The 16,889-nt window shown below is 36.0% G+C and overlaps 1 long non-coding RNA gene across 1 annotated transcript; it reads right to left on the reverse strand.

Moving 5' to 3' along the window:
- Positions 1 to 7,302: 7,302 nt before the first annotated feature.
- Positions 7,303 to 16,650, reverse strand: LOC110445982. Its single transcript, XR_002462417.1, has 2 exons — positions 8,021 to 16,650; positions 7,303 to 7,892 (listed from the first exon to the last, which is right to left on the reverse strand). It is a non-coding gene; the product is annotated as an uncharacterized LOC110445982 (long non-coding RNA).
- Positions 16,651 to 16,889: the final 239 nt, after the last annotated feature.

Below are 16,889 nucleotides of genomic sequence, written 5' to 3' on the forward strand. Positions count from 1 at the left end.
CTCTTATATATTCATTATACATGTACAAGTTAATCTCAATATTCGGTTTATATATTACTGTGTGTGTTTAGTAAGAAATAATGTTTCAGTATTTTTTGGTATATATATTACTGTGTGTGTTTAGTAAGAAATACTATTTTGTTCTATTTGTATATATTACTGTGTGTGTTTAGTAAGAAATAATCATTTTTTTTATTGGTATTTATATTACTGTGTGTGTTTTAATAAAGGAATAATCTTTTGTTCTATCAGTTTTTAGTGGATATAAACGTATAATACATTGTAAGATACATGGCATATGTTTATTATACATTGTATGTTTATTATTCAGTGTATACAATTCTTATACATTGTTTATGATTATCATACATTGTGTATACTATTATTATAAATTGTATATGTTTGTGATACATTGTATATGTTTGTAATACATTGTATATATTTATTATACATTGTATATATTTATTATACATTGTATACAATCATTATTCATGGTATATGTTGTGATACATTGTATGTTTATTATACATTGTATACAATTATTATTCATGGTATATGTTTGTGATACATTGTATGTTTATTATACATTGTATACAATCATTATTCTTGGTATATGTTTGTGATACATTGTATGTTTATTAAACATTGTATACAATCATTATTCATGGTATATGTTTGTGATACATTGTATGTTTATTATACATTGTATATAATCATTGTTCATGGTATATGTTGTAATACATTGTATATTTTTGTGATACATTGTATATATTTATTATACAATGTATACAATAATTATTCTGTGTATATGTGAAGTAAACATTTTACATGTTTATTACACATTATACCATATACATTCATGATATATTGACAATTTGTCACTCTGTATCCAGGTGTCAATTTATATATGTGTGTTTACAGCGTATTTCTTTGAAACTTTTTCCCCTTTCCTTAGTATGTAAAATTGCAAATATTACATTCTTAAATTATAAATAACTTAATTTGTGATAAATATAGTAAATTTTGTAATAATTTTGTGATAGCGACTTGAGCTTATTCTGTGAAAGAACTGTGATTAATATACTTTTGCAAAGCACATATGATGGTTTGGATGTGATGTTGTTTGGTATAATTCAGCGATGTGATTGGTGTTGTTTGGTATAATTCAGCGATGTGATTGATTAGATCTGAGGTTGTTTGGTATAATTCAGCGATGTGATTGGTTAGATCTGAAGTTGTTCAGATCTGATGTGGTTGGGTACAAAATAGCGATGTGATTGGTTAGATCTGATGCTGTTTGGTATAATTCAGCGATGTGATTGGTTAGATCTGATGCTGTTTGGTATAATTCAGCGATGTGATTAGTTAGATCTGATGCTGTTTGGCATAATTCAGCGACGTGATTGGTTAGATCTGATGCTGTTTGGTATAATTCAGCGATGTGATTGGTTAGATCTGAAGTTGTTCAGATCTGATGTGGTTGGGTACAAAATAGCGATGTGATTGGTTAGATCTGATGCTGTTTAGTATAATTCAGCGACGTGATTGGTTAGATCTGATCTTTGGATCTGATGTTGATTGGCGATGTGATTAGTTAGATGTGATATTGTTTTGTATACTTCAGCGATGTGATTGGTTAGATCTGATGTTGTTTGGTATAATTCAGCGATGTGATTGGCTAGATCTGATGCTGTTTAGTATAATTCAGCGACGTGATTGGTTAGATCTGGTGTTGTTTGGTATAATTAAGAGATGTTTTTGGTTAGATCTGATGCTGTTTAGTATAATTCAGAGATGTTATTGGTTAGATCTGATGTTGATTGGTATAATTCAGCGATGTTTTTGGTTAGATCTGATGTTGTTTGGTATAATTCAGTGGTGTGTCTACCATCACTAGCCCTCTACCATTAAGTGATCACAGGTTCAAGGCCTACGTGAGACTGTCACCAGGTACTGGCCGCAGGTCATTGTGTTTTCTCTGTGTACTCAGGAGTATATTCGGGTTCAGTGTTTGTATGACTGGGTAAACTGGATGTAAGGGTTAAATGGGAGGCAAGTTGATCATATGTCGACTGCCATTGGTTTACATATCAGAATGTTTTTGTAAGCCTTGTATTATGTATTGCAATTTAATCCAAAAAACACATGTCAATAGAAATATTTTGCATGTATTTGTTATTTTGATTGTTGATTTACGTATATAACTTTCTAAAACTATATCCATACAGTGCACTGTTTGTGTACATATATTGAATAAATCATCTTTTGGCTGAGCTTGTATGCCAGTAATGCTAATAAAACAATATGTGATTAAGTTCAGTACAGCTGATATGAAAACAAAAACAATCCAAGTATATATGCTTGTATGTTCTCTATAACTAGTACTATTAAATGAATTTGATACTCCATTCAATCTTTGATACAGATAGGTACCAGTAGGTGTTCGTACAGAATACTGGGTGTCTGTTTATACCTAGAGGCAGTTAGATCTCGTTATCTGTAGGATATCTGTTCTTGACTGATGAGATTAAACAATTCTAATACCAGTGGATAACGACAGTTTTAGATAACATGTTTGGATAGGAGAGACCCCACTATACACAGGTTAACCTTCCAGGAACTTTACCACTTTACTTTCCATACAATTAATTTCTCTTTGATCCAGAAGAAAATTGTTCTCATGAAAGGTATTCCACAAATTGTTTATCTAAATATATAATGAACAGAAAATTAGGACCTTTTTATAATTATTGAATAAAATCAGTCTTAATTAGATGAAGACAAGAGAAGTAGATATATCTTACACACAATAATGAGAAATGTCTATTGTTCAACATTGCTAAAGTGCCTTAAGTATTCACTCTTGATATTATCCTCACCCCATTTTCTATGTAAATGTAAAACCTTGTTTCCCTGTACACTGTTTCCAATGCTAAACAGAACTTCATTTGTCTAAACACTCGTTTTTGGGGTTAATAAGAACTTTGTTTGTCTGGACACTGATTTCCATGAAAAGTACAATCTCTTGTCAGTAATGGCAGTGGTACTGTCATACTGTTGGTATTGTGAGTGCTATCAGTACAGTACACAGTCGTCCTGTTGGTATTGTGAGTACTATCAGTACTAATGGTACTGTCAGTACTAATGGTACTGTCAGTACACTGTCATGCTGTTGGTATTGTGAGTACTATCAGTACTAATGGTACTATCAGTACTAATGGTACTATCAGTACACGGTCGTCCTGTTGGTATTGTGAGTAATATCAGTACTAATGGTACTGTCAGTACACTGTCATCCTGTTGGTATTGTGAGTACTATCTGTACTAATGGTACTGTCAGTACACTGTCATACTGTTGGTATTATGAGTACTATCAGTACTAATGGTACTGTCAGTACTAATGGTACTGTCAGGACACTGTCGTCCTGTTGGTATTGTGAGTACTATCAGTACTAAAGGTACTGTCAGTACACTGTAATACTGTTGGTATTGTGAGTGCTATCAGTACTAATGGTACTGTCAGTACACTGTCATGCTGTTGGTATTGTGAGTACTATCAGTACTAATGGTACTATCAGTACTAATGGTACTATCAGTACACGGTCGTCCTGTTGGTATTGTGAGGACTATCAGTACTAATGGTACTGTCAGTACACTGTCATACTGTTGGGATTGTGAGTACTATCAGTACTAATGGTACTGTCAGTACTAATGGTACTGTCAGTACACTGTCCTCCTGTTAGTATTGTCAGTACTATCAGTACTAATGGTACTATCAGTACACGGTCGTCCTGTTGGTATTGTGAGTAATATCAGTACTAATGGTACTGTCAGTACACTGTCATCCTGTTGGTATTGTGAGTACTATCTGTACTAATGGTACTGTCAGTACACTGTCATACTGTTGGTATTATGAGTACTATCAGTACTAATGGTACTGTCAGTACTAATGGTACTGTCAGTACACTGTCATACTGTTGGGATTGTGAGTACTATCAGTACTAATGGTACTGTCAGTACTAATGGTACTGTCAGTACACTGTCATCCTGTTGGTATTGTGAGTACTATCAGTACTAATGGTACTGGCAGTACACTGTCGTCCTGTTGGTATTGTGAGTACTATCAGTACTAAAGGTACTGTCAGTACACTGTAATACTGTTGGTATTGTGAGTGCTATCAGTACTAATGGTACTGTCAGTACACTGTCATACTGTTGGGATTGTGAGTACTATCAGTACTAATGGTACTGTCATTTCACTGTCATACTGTTGGTATTGTGATTACTATCAGTACTAATGGTACTGTCAGTACACTGTCATCCTGTTGGTATTGTGAGTACTATCAGTACTAATGGTACTATCAGTACTAATGGTACTGTCAGTACACGGTCGTCCTGTTGGTATTGTGAGTACTATCGGTACTAATGGTACTGTAAGTACACTGTCGTCCTGTTGGTATTGTGAGTACTATCAGTACAAATGGTACTGTCAGTACTAATGGTGATGTGAGTACACTGTCGTCCTGTTGGTATTGTGAGGACTATCAGTACTAATGGAACTGTCAGTACACTGTCATCCTGTTGGTATTGTGAGTACTGTCAGACATAATGGTACTATCGGTACTAATGGTACTGTCATGACACTGTCGTTCCTTTGGTATTGTGAGTACTGTCAGACATAATGGTACTATCGGTACTAATGGTACTGTCATGACACTGTCGTTCCTTTGGTATTGTGAGTACTATCAGTACTAATGGTACTGTCAGTACACTGCCTCTCGACTTACAGTAGTGTTTGTGGAGGAGGTTCCTCGACTTACAGTATTGTGTACTTATTTCTATATTACATCATGTAGATCCTTCTTTTAACTAAGCATTCAAGATTTTATAATAAGGTATCCATTATGGATGCTTTGGAATTAGAACAGGTCTCAACAGATAGTTTTATCAATATTCCTAGATTGTTTTTACTAGATTGTCATGTATAATTAGTATGTGAAGTAATGTTTTAACTAGATTGTCATGTATAATTAGTATGTGAAGTAGATAGTTTTTGTGTTCAGATATTTATATGCAGTATATATACTAGAACTTCAGAATTTGATTTATGTTTTTGTTTTTAAAAGATGGACAATATAAGCTCATATTTTACGTAGCAATAATATGTAAGTTTTGTTTGTTTGTTTTTAAGATGCTTTTTGTATACAAGTAGTGTGTACAGGTAGTGTGTATCAGGCAGTGTTATATTTAAATTGGCATCAAAAATACAGATCACCAGGTTTATGATTTGTTACATCTGATGTGTTGTGGATAGCACTTCATAGTCATGATAATAATTTTGTATGCCAGGACTACTACATAAATAACACTGCCTGAAACCCTGTATACGTTCTCTGTGATTTGCAATTTCAATGCACATTTGGCTTGCACAATGTAAATGTATAAAGTGTTATTTTAATTATTCTTCTGTTTGTTTCTTTAATTAAATATTCTTCTCAAGCTTGGTCTGTTCCTTTGAATCCTGTTAATCCTAGACACCACTCAGTCAAACTTCATTGAATTCACATGTAAACCCTACAGACAGCTCAGTCAGTCACACTTCATTGAATTTACATGTAAACCCTGCAGACACAGCTCAGTCAGTCACACTTCATTGAATTCGCATGTAAACCCTACAGACATAGCTCAGTCAGTCATACGTCATTGAATTTACATTTAGATCCTACAAACATAGTTCAGACAGTCACACTTCATTGAATTCACATGTAAGTCCTAGACACACCTCAGTTAGTCACACTTCATTGACTTTACATGTAAACCCTACAGACACAACTCAGTCAGCCACACTTCATTGAATTCACATGTAAACCCTACAGAAATAGCTCAGTCAGTCATACTTCATTGAATTTACATTTAGATACTACAAACATAGCTCAGTCAGTCACACTTCATTGAATTTACATGTAAACCCTACAGACATAGCTCAGTCAGTCATACTTCATTGACTTTACATTTAGATCCTACAAACATAGCTCAGTCAGTCACACTTCATTGAATTCGCATGTAAACCCTACAGACATAGCTCAGTCAGTCATACTTCATTGAATATACATTTAGGTCCTACAAACATAGTTCAGACAGTCACACTTCATTGAATTTACATGTAAACCCTGCAGACACAGCTCAGTCAGTCACACTTCATTGAATTTACATTTAGATCCTACAAACATAGTTCAGACAGTCACACTTCATTGAATTCACATGTAAACCGTACAGACATAATTCAGTCAGTCACACTTCATTGAATTCACATGTAAACCCTACAGACAGCCCAGTCAGTCACACTTCATTGAATTTACATGTAAACCCTACAGACATAGCTCAGTCAGTCATACTTCATTGACTTTACATTTAGATCCTACAAACATAGCTCAGTCAGTCACACTTTATTGAATTTTCATTTAGATCCTACAAACATAGTTCAGACAGTCACACTTCATTGAATTTACATGTAAACCCTACAGACATAACTCATCCAGTCACACTTCATTGAACTCACATGTTAACACTCCAGTCACAGCTCAGTCAGTCACACTTCATTAAATTTACATGTAAACCCTAGACACAGCTCAGTCAGTCACACTTCATTGACTTTACATGTAAACCCTACAGACACAACTCAGTCAGCCACACTTCATTGAATTCACATGTAAACCCTACAGACATAAATCATCCAGTCACACTTCATTGAACTCACATGTTAACACTCCAGTCACAGCTCAGTCAGTCACACTTCATTAAATTCACATGTAAACCCTACAGACATAGCTCAGTAAGTCACACTTCATTGAATTTACATTTAGATCCTACAAACATAGTTCAGACAGTCACACTTCATTGAATTCACATGTAAACCCTACAGACACAGCTCAGTCACACTTCATTGAATTCACATGTAAATCCTACAGACATAACTCATCCAGTCACACTTCATTGAACTCACATGTTAACACTACAGACACAGCTCAGTCAGTCACACTTCATTAAATTTACATGTAAATCCTAGACAGCTCAGTCAGTCACACTTCATTGAATTTACATGTAAACCCTACAGACATAGCTCAGTCAGTCACACTTCATTGAATTATGTTCTAATTTTGATAACTGTTGTACTTTTCACTCACAAGACCAAAAAAAGTGGAATGTAAATAATACACACCGTCTCAAGAAATTAAAAGTTCTTTTCATATTGATTATGCAGTCATGACCTATAACAGATTACAAAGAATAAGACGAGACATGTTTAGTATGTGTAGTACGTTTATTGGTGTCTAACCACATGGCAACAAACTGTATCAATGACATACATCCCATTGAGACAGAGCAAAAGCAAAAAATATATGTTATAATAATACTTGTGTGTAGGCTTTCTGTCGCACCACTTAAACAGTTCAACTCCATAGTCAATGGTGCAGTAGCTGTCATGCACTGGTCAATGGTGCACTGACCACAACTCACTGGAGGTCAATGGTGCACTCACCACAACTCACTGAAGGTCAATAGTGCACTGACCACAACTCACTGGAGGTCAATGGTGCACTGACCACAACTCACTGGAAGTCAATGGTGCACTGACCACAACTCACTGGAAGTCAATGGTGCTCTGACCACAACTCACTGGAGGTCAATGGTGCACTGCCCACAACTCACTGAAGGTCAATGGTGCACTGACCACAACTCACTGCAGGTCAATGGTGCACTGACCACAACTCACTGAAGGGCAATGGTGCACTGACCACAACTCACTGGAGGTCAATGGTGAACTGACCACAACTCACTGGAGGTCAATGGTGCCCTGACCACAACTCACTGAAGGTCAATGGTGCACTGACCTCAACTCACTGGAGGTCAATGGTGCACTGACCACAAGGGGGTGGAGGTCAATGGTGTACTGACCACAACTCACTGGGGGTCAATGGTGCACTGACCACAACTCACTGGAAGTCAATGGTGCATTAACCACAACTCACTGGAGGTCAATGGTGCACTGACCACAACTCACTGGAGGTCAATGGTGTACTGACCACAACTCACTGGGGGTCAATGGTGCACTGACCACAACTCACTGGAGGTCAATGGTGCACTAACCACAACTCACTGGAGGTCAATGGTGCACTAACCACAACTCTGTGGAGGTCAATGGTGCACAGACTACAACTCCATGGAGGTCAATGGTGTACTGACCACAGCTGCATGGAGGTCAATTTGCAATGGTGCACTGACCACAACTCTGTGGAGGTCAAAGGTTCACTGATCACTTCAAAAGTCCAACCTAATATAACATAAAATGTTTGTTATGAGTAAATATTCTTGGTTTTCCTGGTTGCTGTGGAACCTAGAAATACAAAACTTAGCTGATATACTGAACTACTGTTTAAATGTAATACAAAACAATCATTATTGCTTCAAACTGTAAAAGAAAATACCCATGAACATTTCATGTTATAGGTTACTCTATCACAAGGAGTTAAAGCCATGCAAATGTAAGTGGTATAATTCCGTACCACAAGAGAACAGTGAGGTATTGCACATTACAGAGTAGGACAAATCAACAACAGTACCGTAATTACATGGAAATGGATGCAAAAGTGTGACAACCCATGGGAAATTCCTTACACAGGCATGACGAACCATGGGAAATTCCTTACATGGGCATCACAAACCATAGGCTATTATTTTTAATATACATGTATATATATGGACATTCAAAGGTGTGGCAAGTCAATAACCATACCTTATTTGGACATATAAAAAAACATTGCTGTACTTTGTGTTGGACTATTTAACAGTTGACCGGTGAGATGTGGAACAGACATAAGCTTAATGCAAATATAGCAAAACTAAAATTTATTATCATGATCAGTGGCAAGGTTTTATCCTCCAACAAAATGCTTTTCGTATACATTTTGATTCACTTTCTGACTTGTCACTTCTCCTTTTAATAAAAGAAACCACCATATTTTCAGTCATTAAGGAATCGACTGAGATGAGGATCGATCATGTTACAGTAACATTCCTTGTTGATACAGAAGCATTAAGTATTCTTACCACAGAATTCCCCTACACGGCAATACACTCTCTGATCTAGCGACAGGAGTTATCATAAACCTGGACAACCCTTCCTAACTAATAAAGGCTCCAAACTCCTATACGTATCTCCTAACCCACAAAACCCCAGAACTCACACCTTCCTAAACTCATTAACTCACAATCACCCCCCCTAACTCATAAACCTCCTTCCTAACTAACAAACACCCCTCCTAGCGCACCCCTCCCAACTCATGAACACCCTTCCTAATTAACAAACACCCCTTCCTTACGCACAACCATCCCTCCTAACTCATAAACATCTCTCCTAACTCAATAATACCCAATTAACCCATAAACACGTCTTAAGTCATAAACACTCTTCATAACTTTTAATCACCTCTCCTTACTCAAAAACAACCCTAACCCGTAAGCACCCTACCTAACTCGTACACACACCCTACGTCATCAAAACTCCCCCTAGTGCCAACCATCCTCAGCAATATAATTCTTAGCATTTCAAACACTCCAAAACCTGAAGTGTTTTACTTGGACCAAATATTATTTGAGTTTATCAGATTATACCATACATTTGTATGTTGACTTTTCTTACACATCAGTTTATGACAATTCTTCCACACAATACAACAGGTTGTATTAAATTTCTTCCAACACAAATACAATGGGTTGTCTTATATTTCTTCCACACTAGAACGGGTTGTCTTATATTTCTTCCACACAATAGAATGGGTTGTCTTACATTTCTTCCACACAATAGAACGGGTTGTCTTACATTTCTTCCACACAATACAATGGGTTGTCTTACATTTCTTCCACACAATACAATGGGTTGTTCACAGTGTTAATTGGCTTAAAGAGTCCCAGCTTTGGAGATGACTTGTCTTCAAAGTATTACACACCTTATATTTTGGGACACCCCTAGTGAAAGGATGGATTATTGATTTCAACTTCAGTGTGGTATGCTTGTATGTGGTTGGAAAACAGAGGAAAAAAAACAAAGAAAATATACAATCAGCTGCAGCAATACCCTCAAGGAACAAAATTCTAAAAAAACTTAACCATAGATGAGTTCTCTGCCTCTGACAGATGTTAATAGTTAATTGCCATATAAAGAACAGTAGTACTACATCATACATCCAGACGTGTTTACATCACCATACATACACCCAGACGTGTTTATATCACCATACATACACCCAGACGTGTTTACATCACCATACATACACCCAGACGTGTGTATATCACCAAACATACACCCAGACGTGTTTACATCACCATACATACACCCAGACGTGTTTACATCACCATACATACGCCCAGACGTGTTTACATCACCATACATGCACCCAGACGTGTTTATATCACCATACATACACCCAGACGTGTTTACATCCCCATACAAACACCCAGACGTGTTTACATCACCATACATACACCCAGACGTGTTAACATCACCATACATACACCCAGACGTGTTAACATCATCATACAAACACCCAGACGTGTTTATATCACCATACATACACCCAGACGTGTTTACATCCCCATACAAACACCCAGACGTGTTTACATCACCATACATACACCCAGACGTGTTTATATCACAATACACACACACACCATACATACACCCAGATGTGTTTATATCACCATACACACACACACCATACATACACCCAGATGTGTTTACATCACCATACACACACCCACCATACATACACCCAGACATGTTTACATCATCATACATACACCCTGACGTATTTAAAAGACTTTTAATTCACATAACCAGAGAAGCACTTGATCAACAGCATCTGACGATAAGAAATGTGTGTTATTATTATGTATATAAGGAGTCGCTTTTCTACAGTAAATCACTTTTCTACAGTAAATCACTTTTCTACAGTAAATCACTTTTCTACAGTAAATCACATTTAAAATGGACATTTAAAATGGACCACAGTAAATATGTTTATAATGAACACCAAGGGCCACAGGAAATAAGTTCACTACAGTTCAGTATGTCTGTAACAAACCCAAGGAGACTTAGGTAATTCACTCTCTACAATAAAACATGTTTATCATGAACCTGAGGACAGAGAAAAGTACTTCTCTACAGAAAAACAAGTTCAAAATGGACCCCAAGACAGAACACATTATCAATGCAATCCGGGGAACAGAGGAAATTCCTTCTCTGCAGTAACACAAACCATAAATTACTTCTCTTCAGAAAAAAATATGTTTACAAGATAAAACCTCACACTGGTGTGTGGGGGCTTTTGTTCTAAGCATGAATTCACATTAAGACTAAGGGTACCATGGCACAAGTTGTATAATCATGAAGAGTTCCACAATTTTTTTCTGACTCCAAGTATTGACCCACAAGATGTATTTTATCAGCAATACAAATATACATCTGTAGAAAATATTTCATAAAATTGCCAATGGCAAATAATATATTTGACCATGATGGTGCTCTTGACCTTATGAGTGATCATGGACTAGTAAACCTGTTTTACTGTACAGATGTATAAATTCCTGACAGCTATTATTACACTCAGTCAGGTGTTTAGTAGGGTATAGCAGCAATGCTCTGTATATCAATTGTACACCTCATTAAGTTCATAATCATGTACTGATTATAAACTCATAACAAATCATGGCAGAAACTGACATGTTTAATTATCAAAAATTTAAAGTAAAGATACTCAACATGATTTTGATGAAACATTTTTTTCAATTTCTCCACTATCACAAACATTGGTTGAGATAAAACTATGGATACAATAACAGACAACAAAAACAAATGATAGCATTAAAGAGAAAAGGGTTGGGGTTAAATAGATCACAGCACACCGCAAGTTTATATCACCATTTACATGTAGACAGAGGTTACACACCTCCTCTCTACCAACCTTATATGTACAATCCTAAAACAATATCCCAGGCATTCATCAACACAGTACAATATCTCTGTACGGCGCATCACACAGAATTCTGTGTAAGGTGTGACACACAAATGAAGCAAGGTTAAATAAAAACAGTAACCGAACAGAGAAAAATCCTAATAGATTTAGCCTTTGTGCAGTATAATAGGGTGTTAAACAGAACATTTACATTATACTCAAGTACAAGGAAGGAAGTTCCCAAACCATTCTGTAAACCAATGTGGTATCTAAGATTGATATTTAACCTTTTAAGCTATCTGTTGTACATAAACATTAAATCTCAGTTTACAGTTGACACTGTTGGTAAATGACTAGATCACACACTGTAATCCTGTAAATCACTGGATACTGTAACACTGGATAATGTCTGCTATGATTGGTAGTAGACAAGAAAAGTAAGGAGGATAACGGTGGGCAGAATGGACATTATTGTCAACTTAAGTTTCCAGGCCCCATATTCATAAAACTGTTCTCGCAATACAAAGTAAGTTCTATATTGACAGACAACTTTCTTGTTACGAAGAGAGATCTGACATATCAGAAAGAGTTCGAGCAAGGGAATCGTTTCATATTTATGGGCTCTGCTTTCAGGTTAGGAATTCAGACTGATAGAGAATCTAGGGTATGTAGAGAGTAAGCTATTTGATATATATTGTCATTGTTGAATGATGAAACTAAGTTGGTCATTTTAGACAAAAATCCAGGTTGTACAGAGACCAGTTTTGACAGAATATATTAAACCTCGTTTTATTATGAATCAGGTGAAAACAATTATAGGTATGTAATAAAACCAATATCACCTGTCACCACAAGAAATAACATTTATCAATTTAGCCCTTGTTTATCGACTGTTAACATGTACAGTCGATAGCTCTTACAAACATCCTTGAAAATTGTCTACACACCTCATTAAATCAGAACAAAGACTTCCCATTCAGGTTTAAGAAAATAACTTGATTTGTGACACTTTTAACTTTGATAAGCTTTATTAGAAAATTATGCAGAGGAAATATTTTTGAACCTAGGAAAGATAAAAAGACTGGGAAACACTCCGTATACTTAACAGTAAATATATACTTTCAATATTCTTCTTCAAAAAAGGAATGGAAATACATTTAAACTTAATAGGACAAAAGCGTTGTGTTATTTACAACAAGGGACTAGGTATTTCAGGAGACTCTCTAATATTACACATTTGCATGCATTAACCTGTTCAGGTATGTACAATGTCAACCAACAGAACCAGGATTTCCTATGTTATACAGGTTATCAAACCATCATTTTCACATTTTGTGTATATATATATACACAACACACATGCCATGTTATGTACAACTTTCACAACAGCCAGCATCTCTGGACTGTGGACAAATATATATTTAATAACCCAGGACGTTCAATTTACAGTGTAGGAGTAAATGCTAGACCATTAAATGACAACATTTTCTTTACTGCCTTCAGTGTACTAAAACAAGACCATAACATGTACCCAAACTACGATGTATTAAGAGTATAACCTTTCTTGCACCTAAACTATATCAAGAGTTAAAACCCTCTCGTAACCAGGCTATATCTACAGCAGTGACCTACTTGCACTTAAACTAGGTCTGGATCATGAATACACCTGCACCCAAACTATGTCTAAAATTCCAAACCTTTTGAAAGTTAGTAACTATAAAATCAGAAAATTAAATATACAATTATTATAATAAATTATCTTCAATGTAAAATTCATTCTGTACTGAACACCTTGGCTAACAACACAAAAATACCAACAACGACGATCCTTCCTTAGTGTGTAAGTCAAAAAGACCAGTCATGAGTTGTCTGACCCTGCCAAAGTTTAGCAGGTCTCTAACAAACAGGACATGGTAGGTCATTACATGTTATAAGTATCATATCAATACAACATGCAGTAGGCAACATTTTTTTTATCTATCATACAATTTTCGAACTCTTGTGTTCACATAAAATATTTATAAATATTGAAATAGGTGCATCACAAAAATAAAACTATTTCAGTGTGTAAGGCAAGTATCTACTGCAGTAGATAGGACAAATAAATGGCTCAATGGGGGATGATCAACTTCTACACCTCACTTAGTGACCCACATTTACCCACAAACACGTTCAATCAAAAATGTTTCCAACAAACATACCTGCCAAGTTCTCAACAATCAAGGGTCAGTTTGGGTCAAAATGCAAACCTTCTAATTGCAGCTTAATATTTCAGTATGTAAAATTTTCAAAGTCATCAAAACCAGTAGAATGACATTCAAAAATCAAAATTTACTTTTATTCTTTTAAAAGGAGTATTTTAGGTTTTAAAACTTTATAAAGTTGAATCGTTATCATTTTTAATGCTGGGATGAGCAGTATTAATTCATGAGGTTCTAAATTTTAATTACAAGCTACACAGGTCATAGGAGGGGGGGGGGGGGGGGGGGTGGTGTTCAGAAGATTGACCTGTGCATGTGCAGACTTGGCAGGTATAATATTACGTTTTATTTCACTGTCTTGCTTGGACAAGTACTAATAAAACAGCTTTTTTTGATTTTGTGTGTTATTATTATCAAACAACAGTGATATGGTTATACACAGGAACTTATTGACAATCATTTGCCACATAAAGTATGTGAAAGCTTGGTCACTTATATTAGACCGTATTTACAATAATAGTGTAAAACAAAAATTCATCAACCAGTATCAGTTCATTATATACCACCCAAACTTGCACAAACACAACAATATATGGTTAATAATAAAATATGTAAGTAAAAGGCATGTCATAATTATTGCACTCAATGTTGTATCTATACATGTATCATTACAAGTTAAATCCCTTACATCCAAACCCTACTGAATGATGCACAATATCTGGGGGCCTACGTAACAGTTTAAATCATTTCTCAGGTCTACATCCACCAAGACAATTAAGGATCAGGTAGTAATGAACTCACTGGATACTGTAACACTGGATACTGTAACACTGGATACTGTAATACTGGATACTGTAACACTGGATACTGTAACACTGGATAACAATGGATACTGTAACACTGGATACTGTAATACTGGATACTGTAACACTGGATACTGTAACACTGGATACTGTAACACTGGATACTGTAACACTGGATACTGTAACACTGGATACTGTAACACTGGATACTGTAACACTGGATAATGTAACACTGGATACTGTAACACTGGATACTGTAACACTGGATACTGTAACACTGGATAATGTAACACTGGATACTGTAACACTGGATAATGTCTGCTATGATTGGTAGTAGACAAGAAAAGTAAAGAGGATAACAGTGGGCAGAATGGACATTATTGTCAACTTAAGTTTCCAGGCCCCATATTCATAAAACTATTCTCGCAATACTAAGTAAGTTCTATATTGACAGACAACTTTCTTGTTACGAAGAAAGATCTGACATGTCAGAAAGAGTTCGAGTAAGGGAATTGTTTCATATTTATGGGCTCTGCTTTCAGGACTGAAAGAGAATCCATGACAATTATCAACACTACAAGGATTTACAGCTAACACCTTATTTAACTACAAAAACATCTAAAAAAAAAAGGTGAGGGCAGACATAAATAATTAATGGAATGAACTCAGTAGCTTACCAAGGAATAAACTCAGTAGCTTACCGAGGAATAAACTCAGTAGCTTACCAAAGAATGAACTCAGTAGTTTACAGAGGAATTAACTCAGTAGTTTACCAAGGAATAAACTTACTAGCTTACCAAGGAATGAACTCATTAGCTTACCAAGGAATGAACTCAGTAGCTTACCAAGGAATAAACTCAGTAGCTTACCAAGGAATAAACTCAGTAGCTTACCGAGGAATGAACTCAGTAGCTTACCGAGGAATAAACTCAGTAGTTTACCAAGGAATTAACTCAGTAGCTTACCAAGGAATAAACTCACTAGCTTACCAAGGAATAAACTCAGCAGCTTACCAAGGAATAAACTCAGCAGCTTACGGAGGAATAAACTCAGCAGCTTACCAAGGAATTAACTCAGTAGCTTACCAAGGAATTAACTCAGTAGCTTACCAAGGAATAAACTCAGTAGCTTACCAAGGAATAAACTCAGTAGTTTACAGAGGAATAAACTCAGTAGTTTACCAAGGAATAAACTCAGTAGCTTACCGAGGAATGAACTCAGTAGCTTACCGAGGAATAAACTCAGTAGCTTACCAAGGAATAAACTCACTAGCTTACCAAGGAATAAACTCACTAGCTTACCGAGGAATGAACTCAGTAGCTTACCGAGGAATAAACTCAGTAGCTTACCGAGGAATAAATTCAGTAGCTTACCAAGGAATAAACTCTGCAGCTTACTGAGGAATGAACTCAGTAGCTTACCAAGGAATAAACTCAGTAGCTTACGGAGGAATAAACTCAGCAGCTTACCAAGGAATAAACTCAGTAGCTTACCAAGGAATTAACTCAGTAGCTTACCAAGGAATAAACTCAGCAGCTTACCAAGGAATAAACTCAGCAGCTTACCGAGGAATAAACTCATTAGCTTACCAAGGAATAAACTCACCAGCTTACCGAGGAATGAACTCAGTAGCTTACGAAGGAATAAACTCAGTAGCTTACGGAGGAATAAACTCAGCAGCTTACCAAGGAATAAACTCAGTAGCTTACAGAGGAATAAACTCAGCAGCTTACCGAGGAATAAACTCAGTAGCATACCGTGGAATAAATTCAGTAGCTTACCAAGGAATAAACTAAGTAGCTTACCAAGGAATTAACTCAGTAGCTTACCGAGGAATAAACTCAGTAGCTTACCGAGGAATAAATTCAGTAGCT

Source organism: Mizuhopecten yessoensis, unplaced genomic scaffold, assembly GCF_002113885.1.
Source record: "Mizuhopecten yessoensis strain PY_sf001 unplaced genomic scaffold, ASM211388v2 scaffold2435, whole genome shotgun sequence".
NCBI lineage: Eukaryota > Metazoa > Mollusca > Bivalvia > Pectinida > Pectinidae > Mizuhopecten > Mizuhopecten yessoensis.